Here is a 13,158-nt window from a genome sequence, read left to right as displayed (position 1 = left end):
CTTTTAAGATATAGATATACCTGTGAGACCATGTGAAATTTTGTTCAAATGATCAGATAATATAACATCTGGCTGAGAAAGTCTACATTAAGTAAATCAGAACAGGGTAGGATGGGGAGATAAAAAAGAAAAGCAAGCCTGAATGGGCCACTGAAGTACAAAAACTTGGACAAAGAAAAACAGAAGGGTATAGGATTGGTAGGGGTATGGCTAGACCTGTGACCTCTGTGGTTGGCTAAGATCCTAGTGACAACCATTGTACCAATGCAAATCACCTTGTGAGGCAGTGTTGGAGGAGCTATGGAAAAGCAGATACTCTAATATTCTGTGGGTAGTCGTTAATTGGTTTATCCATTCTGGAAAGCAATTTGGAACTGGGTCAAGAAAGTGACTAAAAGGTCTGTCTCCTTTGGTCCAGAGATCCCACTTCTAGACACATTCCACAAGCAAAAAAAGGTATAAATAAATTCCCCACATATACCAAAATATTTAAGGAAAGACTTTTTATAGTTCCAGAGAACTAGAAACAAAGTAGATGCCAATCAGTTGGGAAATGGCGAGGCATACCATTATACACAAATGCTATAGACTATTATGGCACCATTAATTAATGATGAATATGAAAAATTTAGCAAGACATGAGAAATCATTTGAACAGAGAAAAAGTGAAGAAAACCAAACAAGGACAATAATATATACAAAGTCTCAACACTTTGGGTTAGAAGAAAATTAAGAATGTATAATTATAATGACCAAGCTTAACCTGGAAGAATAGATGAGAAAGTGAACTTCTGTCACTTCTTTGTAGAGGCAAGGAATTCACAAGTGATAAATATTGCCTATACTATCAGATTCAGGGAATGCACTGGTTAGTTCTTCTTGAATTGCTTCCTTCTATTTATTTTTCATTGTTAAGGTTCTTTAAGTTGAGGAGGGGGAAGGGGATGAAGGTAATATAAAGGTAATACCAATGCAAGAAGAATTAAACGGTACTCCCCAAGACTTCCGGTTAAGATGGCGGCTTAGAGAAAGCTAAAGTTCAGATCTCCAGAAAACCCTTCCGGACCGATCTCAAACTATAAGCTCCTAAGGCGCCGAAATTCAAAACGATCAACAGCACAGACCCTGGGAACCCTCCTCCTGGACCTGGACCCGGTTCAAAAGGTACGGCTTCCCTTAAAAGCCAGAACCCGAGATCCCTCGGACCTCAGGGGTAGCAGCGCAGAGTCTAAGGCTCCCGGAAGCCGCAGCCCGGCCTGGCTCAGAGAGCAGGGTCCTCGGAACAACAACCCTCAGGGCCTTCTACCCGAGTCCCAGTCCGGGTGAAAGTTACTGCCTGGGGCTTCCGCTGCAGAGAGCCGGTAGGTCCGGGTGAAAGTTACTGCCTGGGGCTTCCGCTGCAGAGAGCTGGTCGAAACAACAGCAACCCTCAGGGCGGGCAAGACAGCCTCACGGGCTGGATCCTGCTATCCAAGTCTCAGTGAAAGTCCTTGCCCTCGGAGCTTGGGAAAGCTGCAGCCCATCCCCCCGCAGGCCAACGAAACAGCCTCACGGCCAGCGATTCTGAAGGCAACTTCCGGAAAGGGAGCCGGGGGAGAGTGTGGCCTCGTGGTCCGACCCTTCCATTCCAGTTACAGTGAGGCATATTCAGTTTAACCCAGGGAAAGCTCATAGAACCAACATCCCCAGGACTAAAGCCTCTGAACACCAGACAGAGATAAGAAAAGCTAATCCTCCACATTCAGAGATGACAAACTCCACAGAAGCACAGAAGCCCCAAAATACCAAGAAAAATAAGAAGAAAGGGGTGACTTTGGACACATTCTATAGAGCCAAAATACAAAATACAGAGCAGATAGAAGAAGATATACAAGAAAATTCTCCAAAATCTTCCAAAGGAAATAGAAACTCTCCACAAACCCATGAAGAATTTGAATCAGAAATGACCAAAAAGATGGAAGCCCTCTGGGAGGAAAAGTGGGAAATAATGCAAAAGAAATTCACGCATCTACAAAACCAGTTTGACCAAACTGTAAAAGAAAACCAGGCTTTAAAGCAAGAACTAATAAAGCAAAGCCAAACACCAAGAAATTAGAAGAGAACATAAAATATCTCACCGACAAGGTGATAGATCTGGAAAATAGAGGGAGAAGAGAAAATTTAAGAATAATTGGACTCCCAGAAAAGCCAGAAATAAACACCAAACTGGACATGGTGATACAAGATATAATCAAAGAAAATTGCCCAGAGATTCTAGAACAAGGGGGCAATACAGCCACTGACAGAGCTCACAGAACACCTTCTACACTAAACCCCCAAAAGACAACTCCCAGGAATGTAATTGCCAAATTCCAAAGCTATCAAACAAAAGAAAAAATCCTACAGGAAGCCAGAAAAAGACAATTTAGATATAAAGGAATGCCAATCAGGGTCACACAAGACCTTGCAAGTTCTACTCTGAATGACTACTCTGAATGATCGTAAGGCATGGAACATGATCTTCAGAAAGGCAAGAGAGCTGGGTCTCCAACCAAGAATCAGCTACCCAGCAAAACTGACTATATACTTCCAAGGGAAAGTATGGGCATTCAACAAAATAGAAGACTTCCAACTTTTTGCAAAGAAAAGACCAGAGCTCTGTGGAAAGTTTGATACCGAAAATCAAAGAGCAAGGAATACCTGAAAAGGTAAATATTAAGGAAAGGGGAAAAATGTTATCTTCTTCTTTTACTCAAACTCTCTTCTATAAGGACTACATTCATATCAATCTATGTATACTAATATGTGGGGAAAATGTAATGTATAAATAGGGGGTAAAGAAAGACCAAATAGAATAATGGTTCTCACACAAAGATTCACATGGGAAGGGGAGGGGAAGAAAACTCCTATAAGAAGGAGAGGAAGAGGGGGGGGGGTTACTTAAACCTCAATCTCAGGGAAATCAACTCTGAGAGGGAAAAACATCCAGATCCATTGGGATCTTGAATTCTATCTTACCCAACAAGGGTAAGGAGAAGGGAAAACCAAGGGGGGGAGGGGGAGAGGGAGAACAAAAAGGGAGGGAAAGAACGGGGGGAGGGGGAGGGAAGAAAAAGGGAGGGACTAAAAAGGGAAACATCAAGGGAGGGGACAAGGGGGACTGATTCAAAGTAAATCACTGGACTAAAAGGTAGAGCCGAAGAAGAAAAGGTTAGAATTAGGGAAGGCAATCAAAATGCCAGGGAGTCCACAAATGACAATCATAACTTTGAACGTGAATGGGATGAACTCACCCATAAAACGTAGACGAATAGCAGAATGGATTAGAATCCAAAACCCTACCATATGTTGTCTTCAAGAAACACACATGAGGCGGGTTGACACCCACAAGGTCAGAATTAAAGGATGGAATAAGACCTTCTGGGCCTCAACTGATAGAAAGAAGGCAGGAGTGGTAATCATGATATCTGATAAAGCCAATGCAAAAATAGACCTGATCAAAAGGGATAGGGAAGGTAATTATATTTTGTTAAAAGGGACTCTAGACAACGAGGAAATATCATTAATCAACATGTATGCACCAAATAATATAGCACCCAAATTTCTAATGGAGAAACTAGGAGAATTGAAGGAAGAAATAGACAATAGAACCATACTAGTGGGAGACTTAAACCAACCATTATCAAATTTAGATAAATCAAATCAAAAAATAAATAAGAAAGAGGTAAAAGAAGTGAATGAAATCTTAGAAAAATTAGAATTAATAGACATATGGAGAAAAATAAATAGGGATAAAAAGGAATACACCTTCTTCTCAGCACCACATGGCACATTCACAAAAATTGACCATACATTAGGTCACAGAAACATAGCACACAAATGCAAAAAAGCAGAAATAATGAATGCAGCCTTCTCAGATCACAAGGCAATAAAAATAATGATTAGTAATGGTACATGGAAAACCAAATCTAAAACCAATTGGAAATTAAACAATATGATACTCCAAAACCGTTTTGTTAAAGAAGAAATCATAGAAACAATTAATAATTTCATCAAGGAAAATGACAATGGTGAAACATCCTTTCAAACCTTTTGGGATGCAGCCAAAGCGGTAATTAGAGGCAAATTCATATCCCTGAAAGCTTATATTAACAAACAAGGGAAAGCAGAGATCAATCAATTGGAAATGCAATTGAAAAAACTCAAAAGCGATCAAATTAAAAACCCCCAGCAGAAAACCAAATTAGAAATCCTAAAAATTAAGGGAGAAATTAATAAAATCGAAAGTGATAGAACTATTGATTTAATAAATAAGACAAGAAGCTGGTACTTTGAAAAAACAAACAAAATAGACAAAGTACTGGTCAATCTAATTAAAAAAAGGAAGGAAGAAAAGCAAATTCACAGCATTAAAGATGAAAAGGGGGACAGCACCTCCAATGAGGAGGAAATTAAGGCAATCATTAGAAATTACTTTGCCCAATTATATGGCAATAAATACACCAATTTAGGAGAAATGGATGAATATATACAAAAATACAAACTGCCTAGACTAACAGAAGAGGAAATAGAATTCTTAAATAATCCCATATCAGAAATTGAAATCCATCAAGCCATCAAAGAACTTCCTAAGAAAAAATCCCCAGGGCCTGATGGATTCACCTGTGAATTCTATCAAACATTCAGAGAACAGTTAATCCCAATACTATACAAACTATTTGACATAATAAGCAAAGAGGGAGTTCTACCAAACTCCTTTTACGACACAAACATGGTACTGATTCAAAAACCAGGCAGGTCAAAAACAGAGAAAGAAAACTATAGGCCAATCTCCCTAATGAATATAGATGCAAAAATCTTAAATAGGATACTAGCAAAAAGACTCCAGCAAGTGATCAGAAGGATCATTCACCATGATCAAGTAGGATTCATACCAGGGATGCAGGGCTGGTTCAACATTAGAAAACCATCCACATAATTGACCACATCAACAAGCAAACTAGCAAGAACCACATGATTATCTCAATAGATGCAGAAAAAGCCTTTGATAAAATACAACACCCATTCCTATTAAAAACACTAGAAAGCATAGGAATAGAAGGGTCATTCCTAAAAATAATAAACAGTATATATCTAAAACCAACAGCTAATATCATCTGCAATGGGGATAAACTAGATGCATTCCCAATAAGATCAGGAGTGAAACAAGGATGCCCATTATCACCTCTACTATTTGACATTGTACTAGAAACACTAGCAGTAGCAATTAGAGAAGATAAAGGAATTGAAGGCATCAAAATAGGCAAGGAGGAGACCAAGTTATCACTCTTTGCGGATGACATGATGGTCTACTTAAAGAATCCTAGAGATTCAACCAAAAAGCTAATTGAAATAATCAACAACTTTAGCAAAGTTGCAGGATACAAAATAAACCCACATAAATCATCAGCTTTTCTATATATCTCCAACACAGCTCAGCAGCAAGAACTAGAAAGAGAAATCCCATTCAAAATCACCTTAGACAAAATAAAATACCTAGGAATCTACCTCCCAAGACAAACACAGGAACTATATGAACACAACTACAAAACACTCGCCACACAACTAAAACTAGACTTGAGCAAATGGAAAAACATTAACTGCTCATGGATAGGACGAGCCAATATAATAAAAATGACCATCCTACCCAAACTTATTTATCTATTTAGTGCCATACCCATTGAACTACCAAAATACTTCTTCACTGATTTAGAAAAAAACCATAACAAAGTTCATTTGGAAGAACAAAAGATCAAGGATATCCAGGGAAATAATGAAAAAAAACACATATGATGGGGGCCTTGCAGTCCCTGACCTAAAACTATATTACAAAGCAGCAGTCATCAAAACAATTTGGTACTGGCTAAGAAACAGAAAGGAAGATCAGTGGAATAGACTGGGGGAAAGCGACCTCAGCAAGACAGTATACGATAAACCCAAAGATCCCAGCTTTTGGGACAAAAATCCACTATTCGATAAAAACTGCTGGGAAAATTGGAAGACAGTGTGGGAGAGACTAGGAATAGATCAACACCTCACACCCTACACCAAGATAAATTCAAAATGGGTGAGTGACTTAAACATAAAGAAGGAAACCATAAGTAAATTGGGTAAACACAGAATAGTATACATGTCAGACCTTTGGGAGGGGAAAGGCTTTAAAACCAAGCAAGATATAGAAAGAATCACAAAATGTAAAATAAATAATTTTGACTACATCAAACTAAAAAGCTTTTGTACAAACAAAACCAATATAACTAAAATCAGAAGGGAAACAACAAATTGGGAAAAAATCTTCATAGAAACCTCTGACAAAGGTTTAATTACTCATATTTATAATGAGCTAAATCAATTGTACAAAAAATCAAGCCATTCTCCAATTGATAAATGGGCAAGGGAAATGGATAGGCAGTTCTCAGATAAAGAAATCAAAACTATTAACAAGCACATGAAGAAGTGTTCTACATCTCTTATAATCAGAGAGATGCAAATCAAAACAACTCTGAGGTATCACCTCACACCTAGCAGATTGGCTAACATAACAGCAAAGGAAAGTAATGAATGCTGGAGGGGATGTGGCAAAGTAGGGACATTAATTCATTGCTGGGGGAGTTGTGAATTGATCCAACCATTCTGGAGGGCAATTTGGAACTATGCCCAAAGGGCGACAAAAGAATATTTACCCTTTGACCCAGCCATAGCACTGCTGGGTCTGTACCCCAAAGAGATAATGGACACAAAGACTTGTACAAAAATATTCATAGCTGCGCTCTTTGTGGTGGCCCAAAACTGGAAAACGAGGGGATGCCCATCAATTGGGGAATGGCTGAACAAACTGTGGTATATGTTGGTGATGGAGTACTATTGTGCTAAAAGGAATAATAAAGTGGAGAAGTTCCATGGAGACTGGAACAACCTCCAGGAAGTGATGCAGAGCGAGAGGAGCAGAACCAGGAGAACATTGTACACAGAGACTAATACACTGTGGTATAATCGAACGTAATGGACTTCTCCATTAGTGGCGGTGTAATGTCCCTGAACAACTTGCAGGGATCCAGGAGAAAAAAAAACACCATTCATAAGCAAAGAATAAACTATGGGAATGGAAACACCGAGAAAAAGCAACTGCCTGAATACAGAGGTTGAGGGGACATGACAGAGGATAGACTCTAAATGAACACTCTAATGCAAATACTATCAACAAAGCAATGGGTTCAAATCAAGAAAACATCTAATGCCCAGTGGACTTACGCGTCGGCTTTGGGGGGTGGGGGGGAGGAAAAGAAAATGATCTATGTCTTTAAGGAATAATGCTTGGAAATGATCAAATAAAATATATTTAAAAAAAAAAGAAGAAGAATTAAACATCTTGTATCTTTTACAAGGTACTTGTATATACTTGACATTTGGACTAAGGTTTTGGGGGGGGGGGAATTATTTTATTATTATTCTTTTGGAGTCTGCCTGTCTTTCTTCTCCAATTTTCATCCTTATGTATTCATCTGGGAGTATCCTTTCCAGAGAGTCACACCTTGTAACAAAGATTAAAAGAAAGAGAAAAAAAAACCAACCAGTTCAGCAAAACTAAGCCACGCATCCATCAGTCACATCTGACAGTGTAGGTACATTCTGAACCAAATCTTTACAAATAAAGGGAGGTACATTTTCGTAATTCTTCTCTGGAGTTAAGCTTGGCTTGGTCAGCATAATGTTCAGGAGTTTTGCTCTATAGAATGGTTGAACAAATTCACTGGTGTATTAAGAGTATCTTTTTTTTTCCCTTAGGTCCTCTAACAATAACTATCTCCATTTTTGTTTTCATCTTGAAATAAAATATTTTAGCCCATTACTGGCATTTAATTAAGTAAGGGAGAAAGTAGTCTCTTATATTACATTTTACTTAGAAAGACTGGAGCCTTGAGAATTAGGGGGATTTATAAAGCTTGGAAACTTCCTTTCCACCCCACCTCCATTAACAAAAAAGCAGAGGTTTAGCCTGACCTTGAAAACCACATCCTTTAGGCTAACGACATTTAAGGGAGCATAAATAAACTAAGGGAGATAAAAGTCAAGACCAGGACCTTCTCTAAGGAAAGTAGAGTGGTCAAGCTTCTGGCCCCAATTTCCTGCTTCCTCCTCCTGGCAGGAAATGAAGTCTCTCCTGGAGAAAAGAGGAAGGAAATGCAAATAGAGGCATGTAATCTGTTTCTCTTAGAAGCCACACCACAAAATGTGCTTGCCCTTCCACTGGGACACCCTAAATATGTTTTTCTGAACCCTACCCACTGGGGTGTGGTAGCCATCTGCCCAGGGTCTAAGGGTGAGTCCTTCTCCAGAGCCTAATACCTTAGGCCAAGGACTAAATAAACATAGAGCCTGAAACTTCCTGCTTAGGGAGATGCAAGGTAGAGTCAGACTGCCTATAAGGTCTGGAGTCTATTGCCAGGGATAGAGGGTGCCAAACTGAGGGACAGAGGCAAAAGTCTGTCATCTGAGGGAAGGCAAGGAATCACTTGGGACAGTGGAGAGAGATAGTATGAAATCCCACCTTCTATGAAAACCCTTCACCAATTTTTCTTAATTCTCGTGCCTTCCTTTATTTAGTTATTTTAATTTTTAACTAACTAGTTAATTATTTCCTATTTAGCCTATGCCTTGCTCTGTATATGTTTGTTCGCCTGTTACCTCCTCTGCGTATTGCATTCTATTATAAGTTTCTTTTTTTTAAAACCCTTGCCTTCCATCTTAGAATCAATTCTGTGTATTGGTTCCAAGGCAGAAGAGTGATAAGGGCTAGGCAATGGGGGTTAAGTGACTTGCCCAGGGTCACACAGCTGGGAAGTTTCTGAGGTCAAATTTGAACCCAGGACCTCCTGTTTCTAGGCCTGACTCTCAATACACTGAGCCACTCAGCTGCCCCCTATTATAAGTTTCTTGAGGACAAGGGCTGTCCCTTTAGAAGAGTGCCTGGCATATAGGTGGCCCAAAATGTTTATAGACTGATTCCATCCAAAGATTGCCAGCTTCTCTTTGTGTCTCAAAGTCTTTGGCCAATTCATGATACTAGAATTGATTGGGGGGAGGAGGAGGAAAAGAGGGGTACTTGGGGGGAGAATCTGTTCAGTGGTTACAGAAATCAGGGGGAGAAGGGGAAAGGGACTGACCAAATTATTCTCCAGGGGTCTGCCTGCCTGCCCTTTTCAGTCTTCATAGAGCACACCAGCAGTGCTCTCTGGAAAATGTTTGCTCCTCAAACCAGGACTACTAAATTGGCCCGAGGGGCTAAATTTGCTGATTATAATTCTGAACTACAGATATCTCTCTGAGCTCAAGATCCTGAACCTTTCTTCTTCTTCTTCTTCTTCTTCTTCTTCTTCTTCTTCTTCTTCTTCTTTTTTTTTTGTTAAACTCTAACCTTTTGTCATAGAATCAGTATTGGTTCCAAGGCAGAAGAGGGTTAAAGGCTAGGCACCTGGATCAAGTGACTCACCCAAGGTCACACAGCTAGGAAGTATATGAGGGCATTTTCGAATCCAGGACTTCCCATCTTCAGGCCTGGCTCTCTATATACTAAGGCACTTGGCTGCCCCTGAATCTTATTTCAATGCCTTAAAACCCTTTATATAAATGCAGTGTTTATGTTGTCCTAATATTATAGACACATATATATAACACATATGTAAATATACACCCATGTGTATGTGCCTGTGTACATGTATGGGTACATATATATTTATATGTACATATATTTACATATATATATATATATATACACACACACACAGACACTTTACTATCCCACATCCACTGAACCAGATTCCCCATTGATCCTGGCCACAGAATGATGTTCAGTGGAAAAAAACATCTTAAGCAGAGGCAGCATACATTTCGCTTCATGCTTCATCCACAACAATGTATCAATAAACATTTACTCAGCATCCATTCTGTGACGGGTTCCTAGAAAATGGAGCTATAAATACAAAATCGATACAGGGTCTGCCAGAAAGAAGATACATGTTCACAACTGAGCTAGGTGGCCCCGAAGACAAGAAAACCTGAGCTCAGCTCCAACCTCAGGCCCTTGCTAGTTGCCCAACCCTGGACAAGTCACTTAACCTGAGTTTGCCTCAGTTTCCTCATCCCTGAAATAGAGGGAATACAGCACCTAGTTTACGGGTTTGTTGTGATACGGCTCTCCTGACTCTCTGGGGCTCTTATTTCCAATGTCCATTTTAGAATGACTTCTGGCTAATATAGGAACGTGCAAAGCTATGGGGTGGTTCAGCTTGCACACATACACCCCAGGAGAGATCTAAAATAACCAGCAGACAGCAGTAACCACTGTCATCTAGCATGAGATTGTACAAAAAGACAATAGGAGATCTGTGGGAGTTGGTGATGGGTCTTGCCAAAGAAGCTAACACAAACATAGGTAAATAGCCAAGAAGCCTGCTGGTCATGTAAGCAGGAATATTCCAGGGATTAGAAGCCCAACCTGTTCTGACAGAGAAGCTCAGAGGGGTAAGAAGCTGGCAGCATTTTTTAAACCCTTTCTTTCCATCTTAGAATCCATACTGCGTATGGATTCCATGGCAGAAGAGCAGTAAGGGTTAATGGAGGTTAAGTGACTTACCCCAGGTCACATAGCTAGGAAGTGTCTGAAGTCAAGTTTGAACCCAAGACCTCTGGTCTCTAAGCCTGACTTTCAATCCACTGAGCTGCTTAGCTACTCCCTTGCTGGCAGTATTCTAACCAGGATGCTCCAAGGAGATGGAAGTCCACAAAACAAAATTACTCCAAGGGAGCCAGAAGTCTACAGAGACCCAAAAGCCTGATGGCTGTAACACTGACCTAAAATGATCCAGAATCATTAAACATACTAATGTTTAGTATTAACTAAACATTAAACTAAACCCTCCGAATTCAGAAACACCAGGAAAGATGGCAACCAGCAGCAGGAACTCTGGAAATGTATAATCTGGACCAAACAGAGCCTTACAACCCCATCAAGGATCTTGAAAAGGAACAGAGCAGATTATCATTTTAGTAGTCAGTCAATAATAGAAAAGTGACTTCATGTAACAAGAGAATGAGAAAAGTTCAGATGAGGAACAAGTGACATGTGATATAGATTGTTCCCTATAGCAGTGTTTCTTGACCTCTGATACAAGGATCCTTAAAACACCCAAGTTTTTTTTATTGTTCTTAATGAACCATATATTGCCTGTTAATATGTATTAAAAATAATCATTTAAAGGGATTTTTCTACAAGGTTCTGCCAAAGTTTTGAAGTAAAGGGTCCTATCTCTGTGGAAAAGTTTGAGAATCACCTCCTGAAGTAACCACAAATGTCCAACTCTACAGTCCAGTGCTCTAAAGTTGTCCCACGAACATGGGTATCCTTACTCTTGTGCCTCACTTCTAGGTTCCTGTAAGTTTATGTTTCCTCTCCCCTGGACAAACATTAAGGGCATTAATGAGAAAATAGAATCCAGCTTTCTGGAGGAGTGTTTATGGTTTGATTTGAAAATCAAAAATCAAAATCCTTTCTTTTGCTTTCTACTTAGTAAATGTTATATAATGATCGCCTTCTTGTTTCAGAAAAAACTTTTTAAGTTAGTGAGCCCTTTCTCTCACTGTGCCAGAAAGGTTAATAACTGCAGCCAGGGCAGGGCAAGGAAGGAAAAGTGGGCATGAAGGAGACTGGCACCATGGCAAAGGAGGCGAGGAGGACAGCAGTGCCCATCAGTCTCTTGAAGAGCTTCCTGGCCAGAGGCTTCAATTCCATGTGCCTGGTGTTTGTGGGTCACTCACTGGACACAGTGAAGGTCAAGCTACAGACTCGGCCAAAGAGCCAGTCAGAACAACCTTCTCTTTATTCTGGGACCTTTGACTATTTCAGAAACACACTTGCTAAACAGGGTGTTTGAGACCTGTACAAAGGAATGGTGGCTCTGACTGTAGGTGTCACACCCCTGTTTGCTGTGTACTTTGGATTGGAGGGGAGAAATCACACCAGAAGAACCCAGATAATATATTGAATTATCCCCAGCTCTTTGCAGCTGGGATGTTATCTGGTGCATTCATAAGAGGAAACATGACTCCTGGAGCAAGAATCAAACATCTACTATGGAGCCACGTCTCTTCAGGAGAAAAAAAAAATACATTGATGCTTTGGACTGTGCCCAAAAAATTGTATCAGGAAAATGGAATAAGAGGCATTTACAAAGGAATTATGCTTACTAACTACATGCAAGATGTTTCTGCCAGACGAATGTATTCCATGACTTATGAGCAGTAAAATATCTCTTCAACCCAGAAGGAGAAAATGTTAGTGCCCTTGAATCCTGATGGCTGGAGGCATCATAGGAACTTCAGCTGGGTTGTGACTGTCCCTCCAGATGTGCTGAAGTCCTACTTTCAGGTGGAAAATACCCTAATGTGCTGAGAAAACTGATCAGAAAAGATGGTGTCACATCCTTGTGGAAAGGTTTTCCAGCTGTAATGATCCAAGAATCCCCAGCAAATGCAGCTTGTTTTCTTGACTTTAAAGTTCCCAAGAAGTTCCTTAATTGCATCACACCTACTTTGAATTATTGAACCCTTCAAACAACTGGAGGAGTACAATGACATGGGAATAGCTAGGCCTGAACTCAACTTTGTAAGAGGCTCCATTTTGGGGACGGGAGTGGTGGGGTGGGGAGAGGAATGAAGAAATAAGAGCACTTGGTGAACTTTGTATGACTTTTGCCTTAAAGACATCATTGGGTAAGGTGTTTGCCATTTTGAACTTTGATGACTTTAGGAGATTTTGTAAGGCTTTGGAGGAAGAAGTCAAGGAGATAACTTCAAAATGAACCTATTTTGTACTTATGCAGTCACTAGCCAAATCGTATAAACCTGCTATCTAGGACATCTTCCTGAGTTCTAGAAAGGCCATGGATCTCATTACAGTATCAGAGACACATCTTTCATACCAACTAATCTTCAGTTGAGAGACTGTTCGAGCACCAGCTGATAAGCACTTAATTCTCAGAACACCTTCTAACCTTTGGTTGCATGTGTTGAAATGAGATGATAGTTTCCTGTATCTATTTGTGCTGTCCCTGGAAGGATGGTTAAGAGCAAATCACTAGTTTT

General features: G+C 40.0%; 1 pseudogene; it reads left to right on the top strand.

Moving 5' to 3' along the window:
• The first annotated feature begins 11,729 nt into the window (after positions 1-11,729).
• LOC100024399 (mitochondrial carnitine/acylcarnitine carrier protein-like) lies at positions 11,730-12,618 on the top strand (annotated as a pseudogene).
• Positions 12,619-13,158: the final 540 nt, after the last annotated feature.

This window comes from Monodelphis domestica, chromosome 7 (assembly GCF_027887165.1).
Source record: "Monodelphis domestica isolate mMonDom1 chromosome 7, mMonDom1.pri, whole genome shotgun sequence".
Classification (NCBI taxonomy): Eukaryota; Metazoa; Chordata; class Mammalia; order Didelphimorphia; family Didelphidae; genus Monodelphis; species Monodelphis domestica.
This window is presented reverse-complemented; position numbering and strand designations above follow the sequence as displayed.